Source organism: Zonotrichia leucophrys, chromosome 1 (assembly GCF_028769735.1).
Source record: "Zonotrichia leucophrys gambelii isolate GWCS_2022_RI chromosome 1, RI_Zleu_2.0, whole genome shotgun sequence".
Lineage (NCBI taxonomy): Eukaryota > Metazoa > Chordata > Aves > Passeriformes > Passerellidae > Zonotrichia > Zonotrichia leucophrys.
The window spans coordinates 16,732,216-16,747,433 of NC_088169.1; the positions used below are offsets into that span (position 1 = coordinate 16,732,216).

A 15,218-nucleotide genomic window follows, 5' to 3' on the forward strand; every position below is an offset into this window, starting at 1 on the left:
TTGAAACTTCAGAGAAACAGAAACTGACTGAATTGAGTTCACACTTTTGTTTTCCTCTAGTGAAAATGAACATAAATTAAGTACAGACAGATTTTTTTCTATTTGATATAGCACATAGCTGGCATCTAAACATGAAGTTCTTCATTGGTAAAAAAACCACAGAAGCGTAGATCTTGATATTTCACCAGGATTTTTTTTCAACCATAATTTTTTCCTTCCTCTCTCTAAGCTCCTACAACATTTGCAGAAGTTCCCCCAAAAAACTTCAGAACTGTAGAAACCTATCAAATAGAATAATCCATGCTGGAAAACCCAAGAACTACAGAGATCAGGCTGTCTGCAAAACAGAGTGGAAGAGCAGATCTCATTAAAGGTGTATTTCCCACCACTGAAAAAGCAAATTAGCCTGCTGTTTCTAAATTACAGTATTTTAAAGTGTGTTTATAGATGTGCTACACTACAGCAAGACATCCTCCTCCCCCAGTCCCAAAAGAAATGCTTCAATGCTTCCCCTCTTGGTACTTCCACATCCTATCACCTCATTCATCAATTATTGCTTTGCTTTTTATTTTCTTTATTTTACATAAGTACAACTGAACTGCAAAGCTAGAAATGTAAAGTTTATGCAATTTTGACTTAATTACTACCAGGCCTTTAGTCTCCAAGAGAAAAATACTGAAATCATAGTGGGGTTTTGTGTCCCAGTTAGAAGAACAAATGCATTATGCAGTTGAATAGCTTTAATTTCTTTAATACCAATGGACAAAACAGTGAAGGACATTACTAGAACTTTAGGGAGAAATGACAATTATCACTGAATAAAAGAGCTCAGCATACCTCACTATTCTATCTTAAAACCAGTCTACAACCTAGGGAGACTCTTTAGGTTTCGTTTCTATTCAGTATTCTTAAATGCTGAACCATGAACTCCATTATCAAAAAGGAGAAAATTAACGAGTTCCAAATAACTTCCTGTGTACAGAGATAGGAGCAGGGACACCAAGGAGTGCTCAGAACATCCCATCTTATGCCACTGACAAAGCTGCAAAATCTATCTAAAATGTCTTCTCAGTATAGACACCAGCAAAACTCATTTCCACTTAACCTCAACCTTCTGAAACAAGTAGAATAGATAAAAACTACTGCTGTTCACATCCTTCAGCTCTGATTCCATTAAGCTGTGCCTCTGCTGCAAGAAATACTTACAATAGAGGGATAGTTAATAGCATTACCAGATAATTGGGGGAAATTATGTTGTTTATTTTGCAAAAGGACTACTTGATTATTATACTGCTTTACTAAAAGAATCATTAAAAATAAGTGCCAAAGAAAAAACTGACCACTTTTTAACCTTAGAATTGTATAAGCAACAGCATATGAACAGTGGGGAATAAAAGACTAAAGGTGCCAGCCTTATCAGAGCCAAGCAACAAAGGTGAAAACCACATAGCAACTTCAGATACAGCCCATATTCTTCACAATTTATACCAAGAAGCATAAGCATGCTACAGATTTCTGTTTTCTCAAGGTTTGCTCCAGTTTGTATTTCTCCACCTTTTTTCACAAATTTCTTAAAGGAACACATGCAGAACAAGGCAATTAAATAAGCCCATTCATGGAAACTAATGTATATTTTCAGGTCATGCTCAGCACAACTCCTTATACAGCACAGGGTTTTTTTTTTTCCACACTCTTTGCAAATTTAATATATTTTGTTGAAGCCCCTTAATAACTCTGAGCTACTGGTCAGTCATTTATACCATGTTGCACAATGCTTTATTACCGAAACTCCTTGAAGGCACAGGGGCAGTGTATTCTATTCCACCATTCTAGAAGAGTTTTAAACAAAAAGCTTAGAGTACTAGTTTGGAAACAGGGACTCTCAAAAACGTGACAGAAAATATACAGTTTTCATCCCAGAACAAATGCAGGTAAGTAACTCTTATTCATCCAACACTTTAAATCTGTTTCTTACTACCAAAGGACAAACTCCTCTTTTGATGTAATTCTAGTGTTGTGAAAGGGAAGGGTCATGAGGATGTATGTTTAACAGTGTTTAGAGTTCAATTCAGATATGCTGGGTTCACAGTATTTTAGGAACATAGTAATGAACCAAAGTAAGCCTCAGTCAATGGCTGCACGTAGAACTTACCTGGAACTGAGTGGAGTTGCTACCTTGACTTATATTCCACCTTTTTTTAGCACTCCAGTCACAGCTGTACCATAAATAGCTAGCACTGGCACATGCACAGTTTTCTATCCCCCCACTACTGACATACTAACTTGAAATCAATTTGAAAACTTATGTTTCGCCTTCAGAAGCATTACATTATTTCTCTTAGGTACTGCAGTGCAATTGATCAACCCCTGCTTTCATATCTTATTTTTTAGATTAGTTTGAGCTGTTTCTCCTCTTCTGTTCATTTTGCTTCTAATTAAATGGCAGTATTGTTTTCCTCAGATGGAATTATTAGAAAGCATCTTGAGTTATAATAAAAGTGATAAACACAACATCCATTACTTTATTCTGTATTGTTAAGGAACAATATTTTAAAGAGAATGTCTACTTGTCTTCATCTAATCAAAGAAAATGGAAAAAGACTTATCAAATTGAAGTAATTCAGTATGTACATATTCCAGATTACTTTCTTGAGCACTATTTAAAAACAATTCTTCATGTTCCAGTAATCCATATACCTTCTGGACAATTTCTCTTCAGCTCGTGTACTCTGGAGGTGTTTTTAAAAAACAATAACAACAAAGACCAAGCAAAAAAAACAAAAAAAAAATTACCAGGAGAAAATAACCTCTTAGCATGGTATTATTTGTAACTTAAATATTCCATTAAGGCATTCTGTAATTTAAAATAATCTGATTTTTGTAACGAACAATTTAATAGCTTGATTTATAATCAAATTGAAGAGCATTAACGGTGTATTTTGTAGATTTTTGTATTCATAAAGTCAGTCTTAAAGCATACATCATAGGACATGATCTAGCTTACAGATACTTACTTACAGCATCATTTACTGTTTCACCAGTAACCCTACAGAACCTAAATGCCAGCACACACTACACTGCAGTAACATCCTTGTCCTTTTGCTTGCAACATGTAACTGGACAAAAGCAGGGTTATCAAACCTTGAAAAAGATCTCAGCTTTCATTATTTTCCTTCCAGATTGAAACTTCAGGTTAAGGCATACTATGATGTCATTTCTGCTGTGGTACGGTGCCAAAAATCTGTTCTATGTAACTACCAGGCATTTGCAGACATTAAACAATTCACATCACGTTCAGAATTCTGATTTACAGCAGAGAACCTCACCACCACAGTCAGCCATATGTAATTTAATCTGTCCTGCAGTTCCTCAATAAAATGACAAAGTCTATTAGAGAAGGAAAAGGAAGTTAGGAAAAAATTTACCATGCATAACATAAATGTAATTGATCCTAGAGGTCCATTTTAATCTTTATCTATCATTGCACCTCAAATAAGATCCAATTATTTCAGCTTCACAGGTGGACTGCCTTTTCATCCCAAGCAATATGAATGAGCCATGAAGTGATTTAAAAAAATGTAAATTAACATTGCAAAAATATATATGCTACATACCAAGCTGTCAAATCCCACACTTTAAGCATCAAACTGAATCTGCAGCTCCCCAATTTAAATCTTTAGTACAACATATCCTCTCTAACATTAGCAACACAGCCCAAGGACTGCTACCCACAGTACAATGCCACACTTGAGCAGGACAGCTCACCTGGTGTTCCACCTCGAGCAGGAACACTCCAGGCCAGTGGGAGCCTTATCCACAGGGATAAGGGCAGCTTCTCCCCACAGCCCTGTTCCAGACCCTCCTCAATCACAGAATAGGGCACACAGTCTGCCTGATCACCCAACACATGGCTCTCTCAATGTCAGGGCTCCAGAGCAGATGAAAAATCTCTAAATATGCTCAACAGAAGAGTCTCACTTTCATCCTTGCTTCCATTTCACTACTGCAACCCAGCTTCCACTATTTCATTCTCAGCACTGTATGCAAAATCAGCTTCAAGAGGAAGAAATATACAATGTTTTCCTTTCTAGCTATTAGCTACATTCACAACAGGTTGTAGAAAGTAGAAGTGGTCAAGTCATTCATCTGTACAGCAACTTCCAGAATTAAGCTGTGGTCCCATCATACAGCGTTTACCTTTGAGATTCAACCATGTAAAACACATTCTTATTTTCATGCATTCGTAATGTTACTTCCATGCCCTGCACCATCAACCTTGTATATTCAATATTAGAAGTTATTCCCCAAATATTTGGGGATCTGAATGGTTTTAGATTGCTAGAAGTGCATGGGACTTGGCAATTCGGGCCATTTGGTGGGAACTGATATGTTGTAACTATTTCTGCACCTCACAAGTTACAAAGAGATTTCAAAAATCATTAAAATATCAGAAAGTGAGCAAGAAAAATTCCCAAATGCTTTGACAGTCACAAAGTGAAAGTTACAACTGTTATTAATAAATTATTTTTAAAACTGAGTTATTAAAAATAAGAACTAGGTGTAAGAATTAGGGTTTTTTACAATTACCCATTGACTTTAAAGTGGGAAAGTAAATTTGCTAGTGTAAACAGTTTGTTTATTTTTTCAATAACTGCACAATCTCTTCTCACTAGCACTAAAACTTTATGTAGACTAATTCTTTAAGGACAGCATACTTCGTCTTGCTTAATTTCTTTGAAGAGCAGCAAGATAACAAGCCTGATCTGCCTTCCATTCTCAGTGAAATAGCCAACAATAGCTCAAATGTTATTTTAAGTGACTATAACTGGAACAGTCAAACAAAAGGTCACCCATTTTACTGGTATGGAAAAATACAGGATTGGCCTCCAAGGCTCCCAGGGCTGTTCAGTATGATCAGAGGCGGGCAGACTCTGACCTTAATACAAATATCTTCCTATCTCCCCTCATCCATACATATTATTTGCAATACAATTTTAATCACTGTTTTACACTGATTTGTATAAGCAAATGTGATTTATCTCAGGAAAAAAAAAAATCTCCAAGCATCCAAACTTATAGTTAAAACAATATTAAGTTCCGAACACATTAATTACAAATATTCAAATATTCATTGATTTTTTTTTTTCCTGTGAGTTACATCACATAATATTATTGAGTCAGCAGAAGCAACTGAAAAACAACTAGGTTAATAGATGGAAGGCCATGTCATTTTTTTTTTGTCTGCAGATATGTTGTTCACTCACAGAGCTTTAGGCAACTAAAACGTCAATGAGTATAGAATTTACTGAAACAGATTTAATGATCTCCAAATGACAGGAATAGCTATTTGTTTGGGAAAAGCATAGTCACAGTTCACCTTCTGAAAATACTGTTTTGTTACTATTATTGTGGGCATCCCACACTGTCACCTTCATACTGAAATCTGTTTTTATTTATAACAGTAGTAAAGATTTTAAAGAGAGTCAAGCAACATATTTGCTATACTGAAGCTAAAGATTTCTTTAAATCTTAAGCTGATAAAAAACATTTGAGCTCTCAAATTTTTTCAAGAAATATTTCAATTATTTCAATTTGATTTGATGTGCTACGGCACCTCATTTCTCTCTAATCCCACTCATTTCTATGTATGAGGTTCTATGTTTGAAGTTCCTCCTGGCTGGCTGACAGCCTTCTTCCTTCATCAAGTTCATGTTTTTGTCAGTGACTTTACAGGATATGCACCTCCTCTTACCCACATACATCAGATGATTATTTCTATGCCACCTATTCCTCCTTGCTCTTGATGATGGGTCTAAGCCCGGCAGCTCTTTCCCCAATTCCCTTAAAGACAGGAAATTCTTTACAAACCTAGGTTAGACCATCAAACAGGTCTCCCACAGTAACTCTGGGTCCCACGACCATCCATGAGAGTACTCTTGCTTCCACCACAGCAACACCCCCAAATTATCACCCCTGTAACTTCCCTCCCACCATGCACATGCAGTCACCTACTGCAGCAGCACCGTGGCTCTCCCACTTTCCATCTGACCTTCCCTGTGCACACTGGCCCAGCAGAAGGCAGCAGATGCCATGGTGGTTATTATTACAGGCCAGCCACACACACACAGACTGGGGTTCCCCTTTTCTCTTCTCTAAGCACCTGCCTGTTTCTGTCAGACCTGAATATGCATGCAACAGGCCTGCAGAACATGGCCCCTCTGCCAGAGCTGACTGGGAATTGGGCAAGCAGTTCAGGAGTTACTGGCAGGGTGGGAGGACAGGCTAATGGACAGATGGATGGACAGATGGATGGACAGATGGAACAATTGCATAAGCAACCTTCCCTCAAACTAAAATAAAACTTTGAAGTCCCACCTGTTCCACAAAGCATTTCATTAGCACTAGCCACTCCCCACTTCAAGGTTTTCTGTTTTATAATAGGCTATACAGCATAAAGTAGTAGCTTTAGTCTGTAGACTTAGCAGAGCAACACATTCCTGACTGTACATCACGATGTACAGCCACAGTGCTCCATAAATAACTGCCTTTAAACACAAGTTGTACATAAACAAGATTTCACAGTTAAGGAGAAAAAGAATGGTTGCATAAAAACATTATAATGCATGTCATTTGAAACATCCTTTGTAGTAATAATGCCAGCAAGGAAAGGAGGAAAAAAGCATGAGCTTTTGCGGTGGTTTCATTTTCAGGTTCATTTTTTTTCTTTTTTTAAATTTCTTTGGGGGGGGGGGTTGTTTTTCAAGAAATAGGAAAAGAAGTAGAGAAGTAAAAATAAAGACTACTACCAATTAAAGGATCTGCAAAGGCGTCTTGCATCTCAACAGCCTAAGATTGTGTGAAGGGATAGAGAAGAAGCTGTGCTAGATGAACAGATGGATCAGGAAAGTGTGAAGAGGTCCATAAGGTAGACTGAAGTTTTAAAGCATGAAACTTCTGAAGCCAGCATAGATTCCTGTAGGTGTTTTCATAAAAGGATTAGTTAAGGTGAGGGGAGTTGGGGGTTTCTTTGGGTTTTTGAAAAAGCTTATAGGTGCAGGTAGATAAGAGCACACTATGTGCACACCACACACGTCTGGAGTGGTGGATTTGGGAATACTCCATCCTTGTCCAACATGCAAGGCAAGGAAGACTTGGAAGCATTTTTGCAGAGGTTAAGCAAACAACCTGATGGCAACATTGTGGATGCTGTAGATCAAGAGTAGAAACAAGAATAGAGGCAGATCAGAGCCAAGAGAAAAGGGAGGGGAAAAAGTCTGCTTGCACTGAAGACATTAGCTTTGTTTTAGTTAGAATTCTCTTTTCAAGTGCTCAAAAGAAAATATTGCAAGTGTCCTTACCATGAGCTGAGAGGGAAGTGTGTTCGTTCCCCAGAAGAAGAAGAATAATTTAGTTTTACACAACTTCCTCCTACTGACATTTTAGGAATAAACATACTTCTAGGAAAACACCGCTTTTGAGCAGAAGGTCTACCTCGAAAACCTCCTGAGGGCCCTTTTCCATCACTGATGTTAATTATCACTTCAAAATACCCTACACAATTCTAGTAAAAACAGCAGTAGAAAGTTAGAGAGGGAGTATTCTATATTTATTAATAGATACAGCCTCATTTCAGTAAACACCCATCTTGCAATATAAAAAGGTTACAATCAAAAGCAGTGTACATTCTGAGGTTCACAACTGAAAATTAGTAACAGCTACTGTCACTGCTATGACAATTGCCTAGTTTTTGACTAACAAACAGCTTTAACTTTTGGATGAATAATACTATCTATAAATAACCCATAAACATAACAAACCATTTTTCATCTCAAATGGTATATAACATTAAAAGCAAACTTGTCTTAATGTATTATAAACCTATGCCCATCTCCTGCTTATCATTACATTTATATTTACACAACACAGGAAACACTGAAGAGCTTCCAGTATGCCTACCAACTATTTTGAACAACATCAATTCAAAATATCAATTAAGATACGTTGAAACCTGTTCCATATCCTATATAAGATGCTATATGTTTTGACAACTTTAAGATTTCTTCACCTCTGAAAGGGGTCATAAAGTCAGATGGGCCTTAATCCTGCATAGACTCCTTTATAAGCAATGCAACTGAAGTCAAATACATGCTGAACTCACCATGTGCACAAATATTTGTAGAGGGTTTAAGTGACTCCAGGGAATAAACAAAATGCTGCCAAGTGTTCAAAATCAAAAACCGGAAAGGAAACTTTTCCTGCAATTTGTTTTTAGCTACTGGAAAGTTTTATTGAATTCAAGAGGTTAACAGGAATTTAGAACAAGTGTAATAGGTCTGACAAGAAGAGCTTTAGCAACAGCTGACTACAACATACCCCCACCTTCCATGCACCTCGGTCTTGCTATTAATATTTCAGGTAACAGCTAAAAATGCAGCCTAAAAACAAACACAAAACCAACCAATGCCAAAAACAAAGCAAACAAACAAAAAAACCCCACTCTCACCATCTTGAAAGAAGCAGAATGACCAAACTACACTACATTAATTCACTGAAAATGCCTGTGTTAACCTGCAATTAACGCGATATGCTGCAACATGCAAAATACAACAAATCTCAGTGTGCCCAGTAAGAATAGGAGCCAGCAGAAGGTAATACCCAAATCCTTCCAGCAGACTTCTGTTGTCTACTAGAGATCTCCCACCAGAACACCATCCTCTTCACCATCACCTAGAAATGCATCCAGATGAGAAGAGAGAGGAGAGAAGAGCAGCACACAAACCCAAGCATCGTGAGCCCCCAACACTCAGGGTACACTGGACCTTCTGCTCTACACCAGCACAGTGCTGGTGTATGCTGAGGCAAACACTGGGAGCTTTTGACAAGTGAATTACATTAAAAACACGCAAAAAAGAAATATGACCTTCTTAAGATTAGGAAATATAGCAGCAAGTAGAAAGCTTATAAACAAAAATTTACTGTGCTATCAAGCTAAATTCAAAATATTCTGTGCTTTAAAAACAAATATAGAGAAGTACAAAGTCCCACTTGCTAGTACAAAGCTTAAAAAGCTGGCAGTTACTTTGCAGCCATGAAATCAGATTGGTTTAACAAGTTAAAATATCACCCAGAATACCACATACGGGCCAAACAGAAGGGTCTACCCTCTCAGAGTCAGGAAGTGATGAGACTGAAAAGCCCTCAGTGATGTACATTCACTTACTTTGCATGTAAAGTGGGACTTCACAGCTGAGAACTTTACAGCTCACTTCATATGCACTAACTCAAAGCAAACTAAACACACAGAAAAACTTTGGATGTTTCTATACCAGATAGCAATCCCAGAGAATCATTAATTTAATAAGGACTTAAAAAAAAAAAAAAAACAATTTTAGGATCCCAACTTCTCTGAATGTGAGGATGAAGTCAGTCAAAACATACTTTTACACAGAAATCATATTAAGTGTAATCTGTTTCTTCAAATTCACTAAGAAATGTACAGTTCCTACAACACAGGATGACTTTTAAACAGTGACACCTAATTATGAAGAGGAGAAAGGAACGAAAAAAGTTTTGGTTTCATACTTGAGCTCCAAGAAAGATTTTTTAATACTTAATAGCTGAATAAATATTTTATTCCACTGAACCTTGAGCCACATGCTCCCCTTCCTTCAGCTGAATACAGCAATGTGTTACCATCAGCATCTGTACTACCACAGTCATCTGTAAGAACACATGAACAGAGACAGTGATACAATTTACCAAAACAATGGAGCTCTATGTGGCTGGCATACTGAAGATTCAGTTAAAAATTGATTCACACTTGGAGTTTTTCTCTCCCCTCCTTTTATTTTTTTTAATAATATTGCCAGGCAAGTATTTCTTGTAAGTGCCAACTACATCATCACGATAAGATTATATTCTTTTCTCCAAATAAGTGTCAGTGTTAAGTTATCTTATTATTATAAATAAATAACTAAATTTCAAGACACTAGAAGGCAATTCCAACACTAAAAGGCTGCATTAAGAATTCAGATTTGAAGCCAGGCTGGAACACACAAACATTTCTGCTTAAGTGATGTTAGAAAAATAAATCTAATTACACAAAAGCTAGAATTAAAAGCTTCCGGGGATCTAACAATTCAGTATAACAAAGTCATCATATAACAACTATAGCTATTCCACATGCACTTTCCTCATTTTAAAACACAGAAATAGAATATTTTTACTCCACGTCAGTTAAATGTAACTTACGTCTCAAACTTCACATGACTGAGAAGAGGAACACAACTTGAGGGCCCATACATTCATTTCTGAAAGTTACTTTGCCTAAAGGAAACAGGCATGGAAGTTCTCTAACGCTAATCTATTTCCAATGAAATTCTCACAGTTGCTTCAGAGAAGGGAGGAAAAAAAAATGCAATATTTCTATAGCAACACAGTTTAAGACATGCAGCACCTTTTATATTTATTTTGTTCTTTCTTTGTAACTTAGTCAAGCTATTTAACACAACTATTTCTGGCATGCTAAAATGTCTTCATTAACAGTGACAAAGAAATGTATTACCATGTTCTAAATTTAAAAAAGAGTTAAAAGCTGAATACATTGGTCTTGTGAACATTCATAACTGTAACATTTTTCCTTAATCCACATTTAACATTATGAAACTGCACAGACTCAGCAATAGGACTGATGTTGTAACACTGATTTCCTCCATTTACATACTGTTTTAATGTTTGTTTTAATTTATATTATAAAATTAATGCTTACTGCTTCTGTTGCAGAAAGCTGTTATAACCATTCACAAACAAATCTTAATCTAGATATCAAAGTATCAGAGTTAAAATACAGAATTTTGAACCAAATGAAATGAAGTCTATTATTCATTACATTACAAACACTCATCATTTTCATGTTAGAAATAACATTAAAATGTTCTGAAGTAAAAATCAAGATAATAATCTAGAGTTTATAGTTTTAGCTCATGGGTAATACTAAATTCTTTAAAATTCTCAAATAGAAATTATGACAAATTTAAGGCATTCTTGTTCCTTTCACATGATGAGCACCCAGTTCACAATGACACATTTATCCTCCATGTCAACACATTTCCAGGGCAGTTCTCTCTCATTACTGTTTCATGACCCATGTTCATTCTTCACACACAATAAGCATATAACCAAAAAAGGATTTCATAAATAAAAACTCATATCCTTGTCAGAAGTTAAATAGTACCTAGGAAAAACTGTTGGTTGGGTCCTTTCTGTCCAGATTCCTACTGCTGTTAAATGTTTGAGAGAGAGTGAAAGCCAGTGCTTGCTTACATGTGAGCAGTTCTCAAGAGTTTCCATATATAGTCAGTATTACAAATAGTTATTTTTACAGCAGCACTGAACTGACTTTTCAATATATACAGAGAGGGTGTTTTCTGCTCACAGAAATTATTCTGTTATTCTACCTTGTACTTCCAGTCTTAGCTCCCCTCCCACTCATGGTCTTGCTGCACACAGCAACAGAAAGAGCCACAGCTACTGTAAGGCCAGCCTGGCACTACAGGTCACAGAATACCAGGTTGGAAGGGACCCCAAGGACCATTTGGCCCAGCCTTTCCTGGAAAAAGCAAAATCTAGACAAGATGGCCCAGGACCCTCTCCAGCTGGGTCTTGCATGTATTCAGTGCTGGGGAAACCAACAGTTTCCTGGGAAGACTGGTTATTCCTTCAGCTGATTGCTCCTATTGTGAAAAATGTTCCTCTCATGTGCCACTGGAATATCCCCAGGAATGACTGGTACCCATCATCTCTCATCTTTTCCATAGGACTCCTTGCAAAAGGGAGTCTTCATCCTCTTTGTAGCCACACTTTAAATACTGGAACATGATGTTACTTAGATAAGTGCTCCAATAACAGCTTCCATCAAACTAATCCAAACCTCTATTTTATAAAGAGGCTGTCTTTATACTGATCATGCAGCTTTTTACACTTCCCTGTAGCTGCTGCTTCACTGGTAAAGAAGGTTTATGAAATGTATAATCTCAAGGGTTTTGTTAGGAACATACAGATAGAGTACGCATTTCAGTACTTAAATCTCCAAGTCTATTTATTCCTCCATTATTATTAAAATAAACTGATAGGATCTATGAGAACATTAAAAAGGATCTGCAATTTCTTTGTTTCAACACCAAGTTTTGAAAACTAAGCCAGGACACATCAGCAACATGAAAAGGTTTATTGTAATTCTCATTTTAAAGTCAGACAAAAGGAATCAAAACAATATCAAGTTTCAGCTTCCATAAAATTCCAATCTAAAATGTTAAAAAAAAACTTTTATATAAACTAACCATGGATTATATATGAGATTCACTAAAATGTCCACATTAAGTTAAAAAATTAGCATAATGCAAATATTTTTACATGTGTATTTTCAAAAATAATTTCTTTCAACAGCAGGTAATGGCAAGCCCAACACCCACTGAAGTTAATTCTAAAATACCTAAAACATTGTATAGCATTTGCTCCTTGCAAGGTTTGATTTCTACAGCTTTATATCTTTCCCTGCTCCTATAAAATACGGTCTTTCACCAGTTATAATGTGCCATCCAGTTCTTCTGCATGCTAGAAAAATCTAAGGAGCTAAATCAAGGCAACCAAGATTTTCACACAATTCTGTTATTATCTAAATACTACAGTTTTAGGTAACCACTGGGAAACAAGGCCATATTCCTCAGAGTTATTTGATGTAGAGGCTTCTTGAGGCAAGAGATGTCTCCTTGAAGAACATCTTGCCAGAAGTACAAAGGGGGAGATTTTCTTTCCCATTGCCAGATGAGCAAAATGAGAGAAATTCTCAACACCCACACAACCAGAGGTAGTATTTAAGTCTGCACAATAGAAAAGGCCAATACTTTTCTTATTCAATCCACCTATTAAAAATGGCACTTCATGTTTCTACTACACACACATGTATTTTATAAAATGCTTGCTTTTTTTTCACCAGCTGCAGATCTTTTTACTGTTAAAAGCACACACGCTAAGACAAGAACAATCTTAATGATCACAACCCAAAAGACAATCTGAAATGCTAAATTGCCACACACACCGCATCTGGGAACTAAATAGTTAAGTGTACACATAGATAGTAAAATAATGTAGGACTTGTAGATTGCACTAGCCAAGGAGCCAGGATCAGCTGGCCACATACAACTTGATCTTTCATTACACTGGAAGCTGGTGGTGCTTAACAATTCCCTGAAAAACAGCAGAGAGGCATGAGGGAAACAAAAGAAACTAAGGAAACAATTTTAAACTTCCCTCATGCAGTACTGCAGAGGCACTTGTGATCTGCGTTTACCAGCGTGCCAGTGGATTTTCCCAGCCCTCCTCTGCTGTACATTCTCTTACAGCTTATGTGAGACCTTGCAAAGCTTTACTAGATAAACACCTATTAGTAATAAATGATTCTCCTAGATGTGACCGTGACTAATGTATTACCATCCTGACAAGCCTACCGAGTACAAGGCAGGTAATAGCTTCCCTCGCCCGAGGCACAGCACCAGGAATATGCACAATCATTACTAATTTCAGCATGGCAGTGGCAGGCTGTTGCTGCCTCTCGCAGCTACCTGCCGCAGCCATGCTCGGCTCCGCACGCTGCAGACGGGAGGAGGATCTCTGCGAGCAAGGCTGGAGTAGTTCAGCATCAGCAACAGCGTGCAGAGCCCTCACGTTCACAGAGAGAACCGAATAGGAGCTCAGCTTCTTGCTCCTCCAGCCCTAGAACAGGCATTGCTGCAGACACACAAAACCCTGCTTGAAAAAAATCCTTTCGCCTTCCGTATGCTCCAAGGACAGCAAGAGAGGTTTCCCTGCTCACCCGCCAATATAAAAAGATGAAAGCGGAGAGCAGAAGCAAGGAAGAGCCCAGCGACGGGAATCCCGGCATCCCTCATCTTCCTAGCGGCAAGAGGTGAGGAGCAGCCTTCCCTCTCTCCTGGGTGTTGTCCCCTCCGATGCTCTCCATCACCACCTGCCTACCTCGGCACAACTGGTACCTTTCTTCACAACTGGCACCGACAATGCATAAGCCCAGCAACAGGGTGACTGATTAAAAAAATAAAATAAAACAAAACAAAAAATCCCAAAACCACACACAAAAAAACCCTAAATCCACCCAACAGCGAAACAGTGCCTCCCGCAAATCACAAAAACCTAAGGAACATCTTTTTTAGAAAAAGCCCTAAGCGCTTCCAGTGCGACGGAAGACAGTATCGGGGAGGAAGCGGGGAGAGCTCGCCAAGACGATGAACACGGGCGGAATCCCGCGGGCGGAATCCCACGGAAGGCGCTCCCCGCACCCGCGGCACCGCCGGCGGGACCGAGCGAGGGCCGCGCCCGCCGGCTCTGCCCCCTCCCGAGAGGGGCGGCCGCGTACCCCGCGCCCCACGGACCCCGCCGGGTACCGCAGCCTCGCCCCCAGGCCCTTCCCGGCCCCTCGGGCGCACCTGGGCTGGGAGCGGAGCCGGGCGCAGACACCGACCGGCCCCAGTAGGATGGGAGGAGGGCGGCAGGCGGCCGCCAGCCGCGGCTGGGAAATCGCGGCTGGCCGAGGAGGAGAGGGGACGGACGGGGAGCCGAGGGAAGGGGGTGAGGCGCGGGGTTGCCTCGCCGCAGCAGCGGCAGGAGCCCGGCAGCCGGGCGGTGACAGGTGAGGGCGGCGGGGGCACGGGGAGATCCCTCAGCGCGGCTCCCCTACCTGCGCTCCGGCGCCGCCGCTGCTCTCGGTGCACCCGCTGGCGCTTCCCCACCCGCCGCCGCCGCCCCCTCGCTGCGCTCCCCCGCCCGCCGCGCTCAGCCCAGCCCACCCCGCTGGCCGCAGGGCACGCCCCCGACCCGCACTGACGTCTCCGTTCACCAATAGCAGAGGATGGAGGTGTTACAGGCCACGCCTACTCTCGCCTTGGCCAATAGCAGCTCGCCATGGCTCAGTCTCCCCGCCCCCAGCACCGCCCCGCGTCACCGCCCCGGCCGAGGCCGGCTTGGTTGAGGCGCAGCTGCCGCGCAGCGGGCGCGGGGGGTGGCGGCGCGGCCGCGGTTCCGGGGGTCGCACCGGGCGGTCTCGGGGACAGGCCCGGTCATGGGGGACGGGGGAACACCTGCGCAGGGGGAGGGGCGGAGGCCAGCCCCCAGCAGCAGGGCACGGCTGTAGGGATGTGTCCCTCGAT

General features: G+C 40.0%; 1 protein-coding gene across 3 annotated transcripts in view; it reads right to left on the bottom strand.

Annotated features, from left to right (window-relative positions):
• The window catches only part of CDKL5 (cyclin dependent kinase like 5), a 130,665-nt gene extending 115,856 nt beyond the window's left edge, over window positions 1-14,809 (bottom strand). For 2 of the 3 annotated variants that reach the window (XM_064707793.1, XM_064707773.1), the window contains exon 1: window positions 14,750-14,809. The gene's annotated coding sequence lies outside the window, so the exon portion shown is untranslated. Of the gene's footprint in view, window positions 1-14,498; window positions 14,720-14,749 lie in introns of those variants that run through there. The other variant, XM_064707784.1, reaches the window with a different exon arrangement.
• Window positions 14,810-15,218: the final 409 nt, after the last annotated feature.